Consider the following 15,589-nt stretch of genomic DNA (forward strand, 5'->3'; position numbering starts at 1 on the left):
AGGTTGTTGGGCTTTTAATTTAAATTTATATTCTGAATAACCACCTCATTTTTATGCTTCCTAAATTGAAATTATTACCCTTCCCAGGCATCGACTCCACCATGACATTTATCAGTGAAACACAATGAAAAATATATGAGTTTGTGTGAAAAGAATGGTTCCGACATGACAATAAGAAAAAAAATCATTTAAAACACTTGGCTATTGGTTATTTGATGTTCTGTTCACTCCAGTCTCCCCACACAATAGGACTGTCAGGTGTCCGGTTTTCGCCCGGTTTTCTGTTTCTTTTGGACGGAAGGCCAGCAGAGCCATTTTTTCCCTGCCGTGTCTAGCGGAGGGAGCGTGCGAGAATTTAAAGGCACGGTGTCTTTTTTTTTTTTTTTTGCTCAACCAATTTCTCCCCTGCTGTGTACGGGCTTTTTTGTGAAGCTATCTGGCAAGCCTACCACATGACACAATTGCTAGAGTCCAAATTACACCCACTATTTCTCTCAAAAGTGTTTCCACATTTTATTTAATTTGGTATTAAGATGCTAGCAGTTCTTAATTCATAGGCTGCAACACAGGAGGCTCAAGCCAGGACTCTCTCGGGGGTTTCCAGGCACACTGCTGCAGATCAAGGACTCTGAATACCTTGATTCCCAAACTCTTAGTCTCCTGATTGAGCACTGGCTTCCAGGGCACCGAGACTCTGAATTCCACTATCAGTCTGCTAGGGTCAAGAGGGAGCGGGGACCTAGAAACCTTGGAAGCCATGGCAGACTTAGAAGCAACAGAACTTAGACTTCTGGGCTCAACTTGGTTTCAAACTTTTGAAAGCAAAACATTGCTATTACTTCTAAACTTTTTGTTGTTGTTATTGTTGGTAGTTTCTCATTGAACAGATATTTCTACCAGCTCTAATCACAGCACTTCAGAGGGAGATGTTCATTTCATTCAAGGGAAGCATTTTTATGCTGATAACTGGATTTATTTCTCCTCCAAAAATGAGCCTTAAACTCTAGATCTAGAATTAAACACCAAGCTTTTAAAATGTCATCACTTTAGTTACCTTGGAATATAACTTGTTAGAAAGCTGCACATGCATTTCTAGTGATGCCCCTGAAAGCACATGCTATATATGCCCTGTCTCCAGCAGTCCTCACTGCTACAAGCAAGGCCTTTAAAAAACAAATGTGGGGGAGGGGATGAGGAGGAGTGAAAGTTAAGGCGGGGAGGTAGTAGTCGAAAGGGGAAGAGAGAACAAAACCATGCAGGATTATTCAGGCTAGCCATCTGCAAAGCTGAAGGTTTCACAAAGAAAAAAGCCTCTACTGTTCCTGAATCAATTACTTCCCATTCACAGTCTGGCTGTATAGAGAGAAATTCAAAATGGCTCTCAGGGAATTCATTACAGTCGTGTGGTCTGTTTTCTCGGCTGTATTCCCTTCCCCCCAACTTCTCCTCCTTTCCTCTCCCCTCCCCCATCTTTTTCAGTCATAAGGATGTAAGTATTTATCAGTCCTGTACCCCTGCCAGCATGCACTGGAATGAGTCAAAGGACCTGGCACTGAATCACAGGGATTTGTGTTGCTAATAAATACAGCAGGCCCCATCCATTGTTGATTAATTTTGACTGAGATCTAAACACCAAACAACAAACACTCTTCTGAACTACTTTACTCCCCATTAGTTTGATGTGTTTATTAGACAGGGCTGTGTTCTTTCAAGTTTATTAGCAACAGATTAGAGAAATGGCAAACAAATCTAGGCTTTTTTTCATAATTATTATTAAAAGGCTTGGGCACCATTCACTAATGTTTTTAGGGGCTGACAGTAAGTCACAACAAAGTTAAAAAATAACATCATGTCAAATTACAATCATAATGCAAAGATAAACAGTTAATATCCAATGGCATCCCTCCATTTAACTTTCTGCTAATGCACATTTTTCAGTTGCCTGTATTTCTGAAGAAAAGCTAAACTCTGAATCCCCAGTAAATTTAGAGAGAGTCATGAAGATTTAAAATAAAAAATACAAATTAAAATGTATATAAATGGCAAATGTAAATATAAAATTATTAAAATAACTATCCCAGGAGACAGAGTATCCAAATCATATGTTGCATATAACATCTGTTTTATGAGGACATTAATAAACAATAAGAGGCATATCATTAGCTGTTATTTGTTATAGCTCCACTGAAATCAAAGAGACACAAGCATTTGGACTATGAATGGCTTGGTCATGCCAAAAGAAAACTAGGTAAACACTGAATAAGTCTTCACTTAATCATGCTATAGTTTCAAGAATCTAAAGCAAAGAGAAGAAACCCACCAAAAATTTTGGGGTTTCATCTAGTCCATATTCGTTTAGTTCAAAGGCTCCTAGGGTATTTCAATAGAGCTTTAGTTTTAATTATATTATTTTAGTTGTTTTTCAAAATAGTCATGGACTTTTATGTGCAAATAAATTAGAGTGCATGCATCATTATTAGTTACATTTATGATGACACAAAGGGCACCAAGATGAGGTAAAAAATAATCAAATCCGAACTTCAGTGTATAACGTGATTTCTTCCTCAAAGAAAATAATAGAATCAGTGGCTGACAATATTTGAAGATGTACTATTTTAATGTTCTTTAATGTTTGAAGAACCAGAAAAACTCCATCATTATATTTTTGCTTCTTCACAACCTCCTTACTGGATAGTGAAGCAAGTGCGTGCCTTTTGGGGAACTGTTTTTCTCATCCCAATTAGTTAGTTTGATTTCTGTCCTCAAGCATAAGGATTGGTATCCCTTGCACATTTCTATCTTAGGGTACGTCTACACTGCAGAACTATTTTGGGATATTGGAAATATCCCAAAATAGCTACTCCCCATCTATTGAAGCACCCCGTTATTTTGAAATAGACTTTGAAATAACAGGAGGCTTATTCCAACATCCCAGTAACCCTCATTCCACGAGGCTTAATGGAAATTTCTGAATAGTGAGTTATTTCAAAATTTCTGCACCAAATTATGGAATAAACTATTCTGAAATAGCATTGAAATAAGCTATGCAATTTAAATAGCGAAAATTGCCTAGCTTATTTCAAGCAAAGGATGCTGTGTAGATGCTTAGGCTATATCTACACTGGCGTGATCTTGTGCCAGAGAGATGCAAATGAGGCTAAGCGTGGAATATTGCCGACCCTCATTTGCCTATCTAATGAGCCACCATTTTTGCAGAAGAGGCTCTTGCGCCAGAAGGAGCTGTCTACGCTGCCCCTACTTGCGCAAGAAAAACCCTGCTGCGCAATCCTACTACGCTGATTATTTTTAGGAATAACAGCATTGCGCAAGAGGGATTTTCTTGTGCAAGAAGGGGCAGTGTAGACAGCTCCTTCTGGCGCAAGAGCCTCTCCCACAAAAATGGCGGCTCATTAGATAGGCAGATGAGGGTCGGCGATATTCCATGCTTAGCCTCATTTGCATATCTGTGGCGCAAAATCTCACATAGTCTTAGTGTTTTAGTGGAGGACATTCACACAAAAAGTTCTAAACCTTTTCTGAATTCTACTAAACTCTTCAAAGGCCCAAATTCTCTATTCGTGTACATTGGCAAAACTCTGCAGAAATCAATGTAGTGCCACCAATATTCATCAGCAACATCTTGTGGCAGTGTCATAAATTGTTCATGGTGGAGAGGAAAAAAAATCAATTTTAAGGTGCTTTCATTTCATTGGGTGTCCTCTTGTTTCTCTCTTTTGGAGGGATGTGTAAATAGGAGCATTGATTAATCTAAATAGTTTTTATTATTTTATACACTTCTATAATAATGCCATTTTTATTAGTCTCTTCTCAGCTCTTTTTAACTTTTTCTCATGAAGAAGTTACTCACTTCATGCAGTCACTGTGATTCTACAACTCAAGTTCCCCATGGCTCTCCACTTCAAATGTGCAGGCATCTCAAACTTTTGAATGGAGATTTTCAGTTAGCAGTGTCCATTCAGTCCATGTATACACCCACCCTGCGTCTCCTTGTACCAGATATTGAAGCTATGCAGGGGTACAAAGGGAAACTGCCCTCAGTCTCTTCTCTGCCAGAGGATAAAAGGCTGATATTGAACCCAAATGGACCTTACATTTAACTAATTGATAATCTCAATTTTTTAGATTCAGCAGATAATCCAGGATGACTGAAAGTGGCACCAAATAAGGCAGGACACAACCACACCACCACCAGTGGAAGAATTCTTCTCTTCTACTTCTGCAGGTAATATTCAACAGTAGGAAGAAATTAACCCATATCACCTGCTGTATTTCTGCATAGTGTAACCACCACACACCTAGCAGGACCCAGTTGAGATCCAGGACAAGCTCTGACTTGTAACCACCACCAGCTAGATTTGAACTTGGGACCTCTGGAACTTAGCATAGGAGTTTCAACAGCTTGACTTGTAAAGACAGCTGGCTCTCATCTTAGGCTGTGGAGCTCACTTGTTCTTATCTCTCACTGTAAGTGGTCTAAGTGCCACTACATGGAACGGTGGACCACAGCCACTGGGTGTGTGGGTTACAATAGCAGGAGATTCTAACCTTGTGAACCACTGAGGAGTCAGTCCTGAGGTGAAGAACTGCTAAGTTAGGATGAAAAACACGACCAGCATTCTGTGACAAGCAGTGGGGAATGGTCGGGATCATGAACAACAATTCAATACATAGCTGAAGCAGATAAGAATATCAAGCTCATCTCAGCCAAGTTGGCACTATAAAGGATAACTCTGGCTCTTTCCTATTGAATCTAATTCATCATCCTTGGTATCAGTGACACTGTAGGAAAAGAATAGAGCAGACCTTGCTTCCCAGGTAAAAGAAAGGCATTTCCCAAGGAGTGGTATTCAGACCCCGTCTGGAGGGGAAAAAAGGCAAACACTTCCTGTTATTGCAGGTGGCAATGAGATCCTGCTCTTGTAGTCCCTATTTTAGGAATATACTGTGGAGAACTTGGGTGTCTAGCGCCTGTGAAATCGTTTGTTTGTTTGTTTGAACTTGGGTGTCTAGCTCCTGTAATCCGAAGAGAAGTGTCTACTGAGGACATCGGTTGCAGTGTTCTGAATACGTGGAAGGTAGACTGTTCATATTTGGATCTGATGAGCTGTGTGCCAATTCTATAGTTTCATGGCTTCAGTGCACAGACCGACTGATTTTGCTCTTCCCTGTTTGTTGACATGGAGAAATCATTGGCTGTCGTGACCCTGACTGATGTGCCCCTAATGAGGGGTAGAACATGAAGGTAAGCATTCCTAACAGCCCTGAGTTCCAATAGATTGATGTGAAGACTGGTTTCTTGAATTGCCCATCTACTCTGAGTCATAGTGTTCCCTATTCCTGTTGCATGTGCTGTTAAAGCCACTTGTGGGATTGAGCAACAAAAAAAGTGCCTGCACAGACATTTAGCTGATCCTTCCACCAGGCTCAGGAGCACCTCACTTGTAGGGAAGCAGTCATTCGTCTGTCCAAGGTAAGTCTGTCTGGAAAATAAGTTGTTCTGAGCCAACCCTGGAAGCAGCAGAGACCTGACTTTTTGTATTTGGTCACAAAGATGCTAAGATGCTGTGGGTCCCAGGTGCTGAAGACAGTTCCCTATTGTGTCTCAGGGGCTTCCCTGAACCAGACCTGACAAGGTTACAAATCTGTTTACGGAAACTAGGCTTTGGCTACCAATGAGTCCCGATATGCTCCTATAAACTGCATCTTCTGTACAGTGGTTAATGTGGATTATTTTACATTCAACTGCTGACCCAATCTAGGAACAAAGAAAGGGTCACCTGGATGAAAGACAGGAGTGCATTGTACGAACAATCCTTAAGCAACCAGTCACAGAGAGTTGCCTTTCTTGAAGCCTCCAATGTCCTTCTTTTTTAGAGGAAGCCTGTGCAGTAGTAAACGGGGCACTATATTCAAAATTTTGGATAACTGGACACGTGGATACATCCAAACACTACTTGGAGCTCAAGATCTACATGGGGGCACACTGTATCTTTGGATAACTGGGGTTTCTGGATAAAGGGAATTCAGATAACTGACATTATACTATATTACTTTACCTTTTCAACATGTTTGGAACTCCCTTGAGGAGAGATTAAAAAGTCTTGGACTTTTCAGCTTAGAAAAGAGGAGACTAAGGGGGAATATGATAGAGGTCTATAAAATCATGACTGGTGTGGAAAAAGTGAATAAGGAAAAATTATTTACTTATTCCCACAATATTATAACTAGGGGTCACCAAATTAAATTAATAGGCAGCAGGTTTAAAACAAACAAAAGGAAGTTTCTCTTCATTCAGTGCACAGTCAACCTGTAGAACTCCTTGCCAGAGGATGTTGTGAAGACTAGGACTTTAACAAGGTTCAGAAAAGAGCTAGATAGATTTGTGGAGGTTAGGTCAATCATGGCAATTAGCCAAGTTGTGTAGGAATTGTGTCCCTGGCCTCCATTTGTCTGGAAATGGATGACAGGAGAAGGAGCACGTGATGATTACCCTTTTGCAGATTTCAGTATTTTTTATTATTCTGAATAGATCATCACAACTTGAGGTGAATTCCACACTATTAAAAAAGACTCCTAGAAAGATTTTTTTTTTTTTTAAGAATTTCCCATTCTGCTTTTTACTTTACACAAATCACTTCATAGGTTTCCCATTTAAAAAGGCTGAACACAATCATTCATCCAATCTTTCTCGAGTTCTCCTGCTATGTTCTCAAGCCAAAGCCCATAGCCATAAAACAGGTTGATTTCAGGCTGAATCGCTCTGGAAAACGATATTTTGCATTTTCACTGGCACATAGAAGAGAATCTACCACTCAGATTTACTATAAATTTCAGTTCAATATTTTTTGCATACTCATATGAAAAACAACATTTCATTCCTGCTTCAGGGCTTTTTTTTAATCATTTTAAACCATGTTACGTGTCAATTGCTTATCTCAGTACATCAAGACATTTGCTTGATACTAGTTATTTATTGATAGTAAATTTATGACTTATAAACACTGGCAGAATCACTTATGAGTCTCTTCTGCATGAAAATTGGCAGAAAATTCTTATTTAAAAGCTTTCTGTTACCCACAGAAAGCTAGCTGAAATTTTTCATGCTTGGTTTGCCAGAGAAAGAACGTTGTCCCACATTGAAAACTCAAATTTTATTTTTTCTTATGTCCAAAATAAGAAACTACAAGTGGAAACACTAAGTCCCTGCATCAACTTATGAGGAGGTGGTAACATGGCTGGAAGTTTACAATCAATTCTGGGTGCTTTTGTGCTTTGCAAAGCTATTAATTACTAAAGTATACATTACATGCTCATTTTCTACAAGGTTTCCATGACATTAAAAACCTTCAAAAAAATCAGGCTGTCATGGTTACAGAGCTAATTGCAATTCTCTTCCCTTTCTTGTCTCTCTGAGTGCACCCCTTTAGGTGTCAGCCCTCATGCCTGTTCCTCTACTGAGATGGAATTCAACAATCCTCCCACTATTAAACCAGGTCCTGGGCTATCAAACTCTTCATCAGTGGTGCTCACCCAGCAGATCCCACTGAGTTTGGAAACCTGCAGTCCTTTGTTTTAGGAGCCCATAAAGTAGAGCAATACAGTGATCAGATGGCCTTCTTAAGTCAATTTATTTCTTCTTTCCTATGGCTTAAAAACAGCAATCCTAAATGTCGTAACCTGAATTGGGAACCCAACAGATTTCTTTAGGTGACAGGGAATGGGTGGCAGAGAAATCACCAGATATAATCATTTGGGTCACAGATTGATAAGATGTTCCACAGCTTGAAGTCCATGTTCACTATCACAAACAGAATGGTGTCTCATTGCTCATTTCTGAAGAAGGTAGGTGCAGCTGAGTGATGAGTAGATGTTATTGAAAGTAGTCCACATTTTTTTCGTCTTTGATGTGTTTGAGACAATTGGAATAAAGCATTGAAAGAAAAGGGGGTTAGAAACAACAAACATTCTACATGAATACCTGTCTTACCTAAATACACATTATCCCTCTGATGATTTAGGTAGACCTAATTTCCAGATACCTCCATTGTGTCACTGTTTCTCAATCTAGTTCTCCCCAGCCAAGTAGGGCTGGATTAACCATTAGGCCGATAAGGCTATAGCCTTAGACCCGCCTGTTTTTGCATGACTGGTTAGTACCAGAGAGAGAAAGGGGGAAGCCAGCAAGTAGGTGATGCTACCAGAGCCACTAGCAGAGCAATAGGGTGGGAAGCTTGAAAAGAACCTGCACACACAGTACATCCAGCTCCAGCCAAAACTATAGCTCCTTCCATGTGTAAGGAATAAATTCCCACACATTTGTAGGAAAAAATCCCATTCTGGATACCTGTATTTTATTAACTTTTACAATGCCTTCCATCAAGGGGCTTCAGATTTATGATGCACTGTGTTCAAAACTATATGAACTGTACTAAAAAGCAAAGAAATCTTATTTTTTTCTGAGAAGTAGTTTTCTGTACAGGCATCCACGTTGTTTCCTTATGCTCAGTCTATTTTCACAGGCCAATGCATCTTTGTACTTTTAAAGTTATAGAAGTACTGGAGGAAGTTCAATAATGTTGTAGGTTTCTTCCCTCCCCTGTCCTTGAAGGATTTAAAATCTATTTTTTAGCTGACTATGATAGAAAGACTGGCTGTATAGACTAAAAGCATGTTCTGTCCATTTTCTGGCTCTGTAGCAGTTCAATGAATCATAAAAGTACCTCACATTTGTTTTTGTTTGTTTGTTTTTAAGTTTCATTCCAAAAAGTTAAAACCAAATAGTCTTCATTTTTCTGCTCCAAATCAAACTAACTTCTTTCCCAAGTGGAAAATGTTGGGTAAGTTTGAAATGAGAGTACAACTTGAGAAGGGAATGAGAACAAAGGCCAATTCCTGTTGACGGCTATACCTGTGTAGCCTTATTGACTTCAGGGAGAACAGATTTTCACACAAAAATAGATTTTGGTCCCTTCTGCTTTTTTCACACATAGAATAAGCAGAATCAGATTCACTTTCTTCCCCTAAACTCTGAGCACTCTAAAAAAAGAAAGAAGCAAGGTCTGCTTGATTTACAAAAGCAAATGAAACAGGAATCTCTCCCTTCCTTCTACACCAGCTTCAGGCACCATACTTGATGGAACAAGGGTGTCACTACAGTAGCCTTGGTTGGATTGAAGGATGTTTAATGATGCTTTTAAGATGCTAATTTTCAATGGAATCTTTTTGCTCAGGGGGCAGAGAACACAAAAGGGAATAATTCTGCTTTGTAAGCCCCTGGTCATTCAAAAGCTTTAGATTGTTTGTTTAATGTTTGTACAGTGATTCTGAAGTGCTAACATCATACAGAAGTGCTAAACATGACTGGGCAAAAATCTAAAGATGTGTCACATCCAGCTGCTACCTTTTTCTAACAGAAAACTTAAAACTAACAGCTGCAAAGCATGGAGGCTGCTGCACGTAGAACTCACGCTTAAAAAACCTTCAAGCTGATCACACATTGTAGAATAGATAATATTTAACCCTGCATCTTTCATGAGTATAGGGGATCAGACTTGATGATCATTTTAGGTCCCTTTTAGTCCTAAAATTCTATTCTAAGATTCTAATTGTTGAAGAGCTTGGTGATAGAATTGCCTGATGTGATGAATCACTGGAGAATAACTTCACAAACTGGGCATCATCCCACAAATCAGAAGCAACAGGTCAGGTGAACCGGGGGACCACTGTCCAAGGGACCTCCTCCCCCCCCCCAAAGCCTGGGAAAGGGTTAGACCAGTGTTTCCCAAATGGTGTTCCATGGAACCCCGGAGTTCCACAAAGTAAAAATAAGGGTTCCGCGAGAAAATTCCATTACAATAACATTTTATGAATAAAAAAATAATAGTGATTTTTGTTTTTAAATATGTGCAATTAAATTAAATGTTGATCTCATGACCTTGTTTAGCATTTGTTTATTATTATCCCTACTTATTTGTGGTCTACTTTTTCAGCTCCATATATGAGACCGTTATTAGGGGTTCTACAAAATTTTTGAGTTTAAAAGGGTTCCATGACCAAATAAAATTGGGAAACACTGGGCTAGACAATCCCTCTCCACCAGGTCCTGCCTCTCCCCATCCCTGCTCTTTTCTCTGCCCACCCTTACCCTGCCCTCATTCTGCCTCTTCCCTCAACTGGGACAGACTTGGGGGACTATCGCCACTCCTTCCACCTCGACTATGAGGGGTGGAGTAAGCACTTTGCTCCCAGCTGCTTTGCTCCCGTAGTTGCAGCACTCCATTTCCCACCAGGCTGTTGTGGGGTAGTCCTGCACTCTCCCCCAGAATGGCACTGCTGGGAAAGGAAAGCAGAGGTACCGCCTTGATCCACTTCCCCCTGCTGCTGCCGGTCAGTGCAGGGGAGGACCCAATCTACGGGCACCTGCCCCCAACCCTCCCAGCCAGCTACTGGCTGGCGCCTCCCACCCATGGCATTTGGGGCATGGAGCCTTCGTGTCCCCTTACATTTGTCCCTGCCATCAACATCATTTGAGTTAAATAAGACAACACTAATTTATTGTCCTCAGTCAGTACAACACTGGGAGGCAGCTTTCAGAGCAGTTTTCCTTTACATAATAAAAGCTGGCTGCCTCCCTGTGTGCAGTAAGAGGGAGACAGGGTATGTGGTGTAGAGCCCATGGTTCGGGGAAAACATGAGCAGGGCGTGGCTTTGCACTATACCATGTGGAGAGCTGAGGAAGAAGCACAAGGTTGAAAAAGGTGTGCAGGATGGGGAGTGTTGCAGGGTTGATCCACATATAGAAGGTCTCTCCAGGACCTAGGAGGAAGGAGGCCTAAGAGAAGGTCAGCGTAACAACCCTCATGCTACCTCAGAAGTATCTATTTGAAGAACTGCATGTAGTGAGAGTAGAATAAATTTGTTAATTTTACACAAATAAATATGTAAATATATATGTAGATAATTGTTTGACTTAATTTATACTTAGGCCCTTCCCTCCCATTAGCTTTAGGCCCCTCATAACCTTAATTCAGCCCTGTAGCCAAGGACCTGCCTTCCTGACAGACTGTTCCTTGTTAAATCTGCCAGGAATCTTTTGATTCCCATATTTACAAGCATTTTTCTGTCCTGGTTCAAAACTGTTTTGTAGGTTGGCTGGAGAGGAAGCAAACCCTTCAAAGCTAATCGTCTTAGCATTGTCTCTTAACAATTCAAGTGGTTGCAGACAGGTGGCCATTCTTCCCCTTCCTGCCCATTTTGTCAGACTGATGACCACTTTTTTATTTAAACCAATATAGTTGTGGAGAAAACATCTCAAACACCAGATCAACATACATACAGTAGTTATTAGAGAACAGCTCAAATCAATCATGCAGGACTTGACATAACTGAAGATGAATACAGGATGTGTTTTGATTGCTATGAGAGTCCACGAATGACCATTTGTTACCAGAGATTCATTAAATATTGTTTTACTTTAGTCAGTGCTATATTGGTTACACTGACAGAGTAAAATAATGCAGTGATTAAATTGAATCAAATCAAATTTCTGGGATTCTGAAGCCAGTTAAACCCTAAGATTTTCTAACTGGTTTCAGTTCCCAGATATTCAGGTGAAGTAATTTGGTTTGTTCATACTTTGAGCTCTGCTTCCAGTATCAGGATCAAGAGAACCCCAAAACTCAACACAACCAAGCTGAAACTACAACAGCTTGATGATTTGCTATTAACAGTATGAAAACACAATTTTGCACAGGTCCCACCCACAACTGTACGTTAGCCCTTGCCAGCTTGAAATATGGCTCAAATTTTCCTTTTGAGATAGCTAGCCAAGGGTCTAGTCTACCCTATAATCTTTGGTGTTTTAGTAGGCAAATTGTTCACAAGTATCTCTCATATCTGACTCAATGCGTGCTGTAAATTAACCATAGTGGTCTTGGAAACTCCATCAGGGCCTTTAAGACCTCCGGGAATAGAAGAGCTTTCTCACTCTCTTCTAGCTTTAGGAAACTGGGAGGTTTATTTTTATATTCCTTTCCTGTAGTGGTTAATGTGTTACTTACTGGACTAATTTGAAGGAGGCTAGCACTATGGCTCAGAATTCATGCTAACAGAGCCAACAGCCATGCCAAAAAGCTTTTCCAAATGGCGCAGAGGAAGAGTTGAATTCTGTTAGGGCCAGACAAGCCTAAAGCCTTATAAAATGTGCAAAAAGGGGGCTGAGGACTAAAGAAAGAACATCTGTGTCTCACTTTGATTCCTTACTTTAGCTGGAACACTTGCATAACACGTTTTGATGTTTCTTTCTGTAGGACAGGGGGATGTTCAGTTTTTAATACTGCAGGTTCCCTCGTCAGTAGGCTCCTGAGAGGGAGATCCCTTGGGCATGCTTAACTAGGGGCAGGCTCTTCCTCTGAGTGATGAATTGGGAGGTGTCACAAAACCTCAAGAGGCTGTTTAGTTCGTCACATGCCCATTACAGGCCCAGCCTTAGGAGATGCTGAGCATTTTCCAATCACAAGACAGAAACATGTAAACAGGAGTTGATGTTCCTTAACAAAGCTATAATTGTGCTCAGTGTTCGAACCAGCATTGTGCCGTTGATGTGACAGCAAAAACAAATACGGAAAAAAGCCAAAGGGAATGAGCTGTAGTAAAGGCATTCTGTTAAGTGGCTTCCTGCATTACACATGCGATCTGTAAAGAACTACTCATGGCTCATGAAAAACATCTTCAGGTGAAGCTGTAATTTTATTGCGACAACATAATAATCTCCAAGGCAACTAACTGCAATGGCACAAAGAGAGCATTGTGAGCAAGTTTAGGCGAGGAGCAAACAGTAGCAAACAGAAAGATTTGGGGCCAACAGCTGTGGGTACCCCAATTTCTGGAACACTCAGTGCCAAAACTTGTCTGAGTCCAAAAGGTAGATTGTTTTAAGTGCAAGTCTCAAGCCCTTCTTGTTGCAGAGATAGTCTTACAAATGTGAACTAGGGTTAGGTTCAGATTATTCTTAAATATTGATGCCCTTTTTTCACCTTGTCAAATTTTGGAGCACTGGTATGTTCCAGTTGAAAGTAAAAACCAATGGGATATACCACCAACACCCAGAACTTTGGATAGTTGGTCTGTGCCACTTCTCTTGCTACACTACTAGGCTACGTCTACATTGGCCCCTTTTCCGGAAGGGGCATGGTAATTTTTGAAATCGCAATAGGGAAATGCGCGGGGGATTTAAATATCCCCCGCAGCATTTAAATAAAAATGTCTGCCGCTTTTTTCCAGCTTTTAGGAATAAGTAGGAATAAGATCCTCCGGAAAAGGGCGCTTTTTCCGGAGGATCGGGGCCAGTGTAGACGCTCTTTTCCGGCTTTTCTAAAAGCCGGAAAAAAGCGGCGGACATTTTTATTTAAATGCCGCGGGGGATATCTAAATCCCCCGCGCATTTCCCTATTGCGATTTCAAAAATTACCATGCCCCTTCCGGAAAAGGGGCCAATGTAGACGAGCCCCTATTGTCACTCAGGAGCTGCAGGAGAAAGCTGGTTTAGAAAAGTTTGACCTGTACTATTCCCTGATTCTTCTGAGTATGAACAAATGATCATTTATGAAGGTGGTATGATGCCCAATATATTTTAACACTGAAACAGGAAAGAGGATCATGTTGAACAGGCCTATAATCTGCTCTGGAGCTCTCTAGCACTTTTACTCTGTGTACAACCACCCTCAGAGCAATCAAAATACAGATAAAAATTAAAAATGAAAGTTCAGACTGGAAAACATTAAGGAATATTCTCAGAGACTCTTAGATTTAAGGTCATTGTATTTCTGTTACTTATGCACAACCAAAAATATTTTATATTGAAAAAAATATTCTAGACTCCATATCACAGATGGCAGAATTAATTTAAATTACTATACTTATGACAAGAACATTAATTAAAACTCTGGGGAGGGGAGATGGTTTGTGCTTTTGTGTGTTTTTTTTTTTTTAACACACAATGTCATGTTCCAGTAACTTTCCTGTTTCATCCTATTCCATCATTCCCTTAAAAGATACAGACTATGCTTTAAATAATTTCTTGGCACCCTTATAGTAATAAAACAAATATTCTATTTACTCTAAGATCAAACACAGTTTAGCAGGATACAAGAGAGCTATCTCTGCTCCATTATGGGCAAACACCACTTGCAAAGTATTGAATGTATGACTGCACCTAAGTAGCACAATATATATAATGAAACATGCAAAGCCTACTTAAGTTCACCATTGAAAAGATCATTTAGACCTTTCCTTTACCTAGTAAGAATATCTACTTAACTATGCCTTTCTAAAATAATTAATTCTAAATATATAATTTACCAGGTGGAGCACCACCTTTTCTGCTGCTAAAGTTATGATGATCTTGCGGAAAATAAGCCCCTTTGAAAGTAGGAATAAGGGATCTTCTGGAAAAGGGCTTATTTTCCGCAAGATCCCGTCTAGACTGGCGCTTTTCTCTGGAAAAACCCCGAGCTGGAAAAAAGCGGCAGCCATATTCATGCAAATGCCGCGGGGGATATTTAAATCCCCTGCGGAATTTGCAATTCCGAAGTGTCTCATTAGCATCCCTTTTACGGAAAAGGGTGCCAGTGTAGACACAGCCCTGGTGTGCTTGCGTTTAGAACAGAGACACAACACATTTCAAGATAAAGAATTGGCGTTAGAATGAAATATTAATGCAAATTTTCCTGAAGGGCTCAGTCTTCAAACGGGCAGATGCAGCTAAGGACAGCTGGGTGGGGAGAAGGAGAACACTGTGCCCCTAAGCTACTTTTCTTCTCTGGGCAGCCTTGGGGCTGTTTTCTACACTGGCTGGGTAGCAGACAGAGCACCTTATATTTCACTCTCCTTCTTCCTCCTCCCCAATCTAATGTATCCTGTACATGGAAAACAAAGTTGGTGACTACACCAACTCTATACCATCTAGGACTCCCTTGTGTCACTTAGTCCTTTATGGCAGCACTCCATATGCTTTATTCTGTGCAATGCAAAGCAGCTGGAACAGGGACAGTGAACAATAGTTTTGATTATTTAAGCAAACATGTGTCTCACACAGAATTGCACTGCACTGACACGGAAGGTAGCACAAGTGTTTTCTGAATGTGTGCACCATAATATCCCTCTAAATGGAAGGAGGTCAAATACCCCACTAGCACTAAATACACTGAAAAGCACGGTCAAATTGGCACCCAAAATCATCAGAGATATTTTATCTTAATCTCTCCATGTCCCCATTCCCCCATTTTTTTAAAGTGAAAATCCTTAAGGTAAAAAATACATCATTCTGAGAATTTTCAGTTTTTCCACTTGAAAAATAGGAAAAAATACAGTGAAATTTTTAGAAGAAATTTCTCACTTATTTCTATATTCCCCCACAGAAAATACATTTAACTAGTTCAATGTATAACCAGAGCAATTAAATGCTATTAATTAATTACGTTGTTTTCAAGGGCCCTTGTTAGCATTACATGTATGACACATGTATGACATCTTATTCCGAGTGCCAAAGCTCACAGCCTTACAGGCCGTA

General features: G+C 40.3%; 2 long non-coding RNA genes across 4 annotated transcripts in view; one reads left to right on the forward strand and one right to left on the reverse strand.

Moving 5' to 3' along the window:
* Positions 1 to 6,049, forward strand: part of LOC142829575 (uncharacterized) — a 315,467-nt gene extending 309,418 nt beyond the window's left edge. For all 3 annotated transcript variants that reach the window (XR_016349476.1, XR_012904104.2, XR_012904107.2), the window contains exons 4-5: positions 4,144 to 4,243; positions 5,032 to 6,049. This is a non-coding gene — a long non-coding RNA (uncharacterized LOC142829575). The remainder of the gene's footprint in view (positions 1 to 4,143; positions 4,244 to 5,031) is intronic.
* The window catches only part of LOC149524557 (uncharacterized), a 328,526-nt gene that overhangs the window by 198,080 nt on the left and 114,857 nt on the right, over positions 1 to 15,589 (reverse strand). The window lies entirely within an intron of this gene.

This window comes from Pelodiscus sinensis, chromosome 4, assembly GCF_052426305.1.
Source record: "Pelodiscus sinensis isolate ZL-2025 chromosome 4, ASM5242630v1, whole genome shotgun sequence".
NCBI classification, from domain to species: domain Eukaryota; kingdom Metazoa; phylum Chordata; order Testudines; family Trionychidae; genus Pelodiscus; species Pelodiscus sinensis.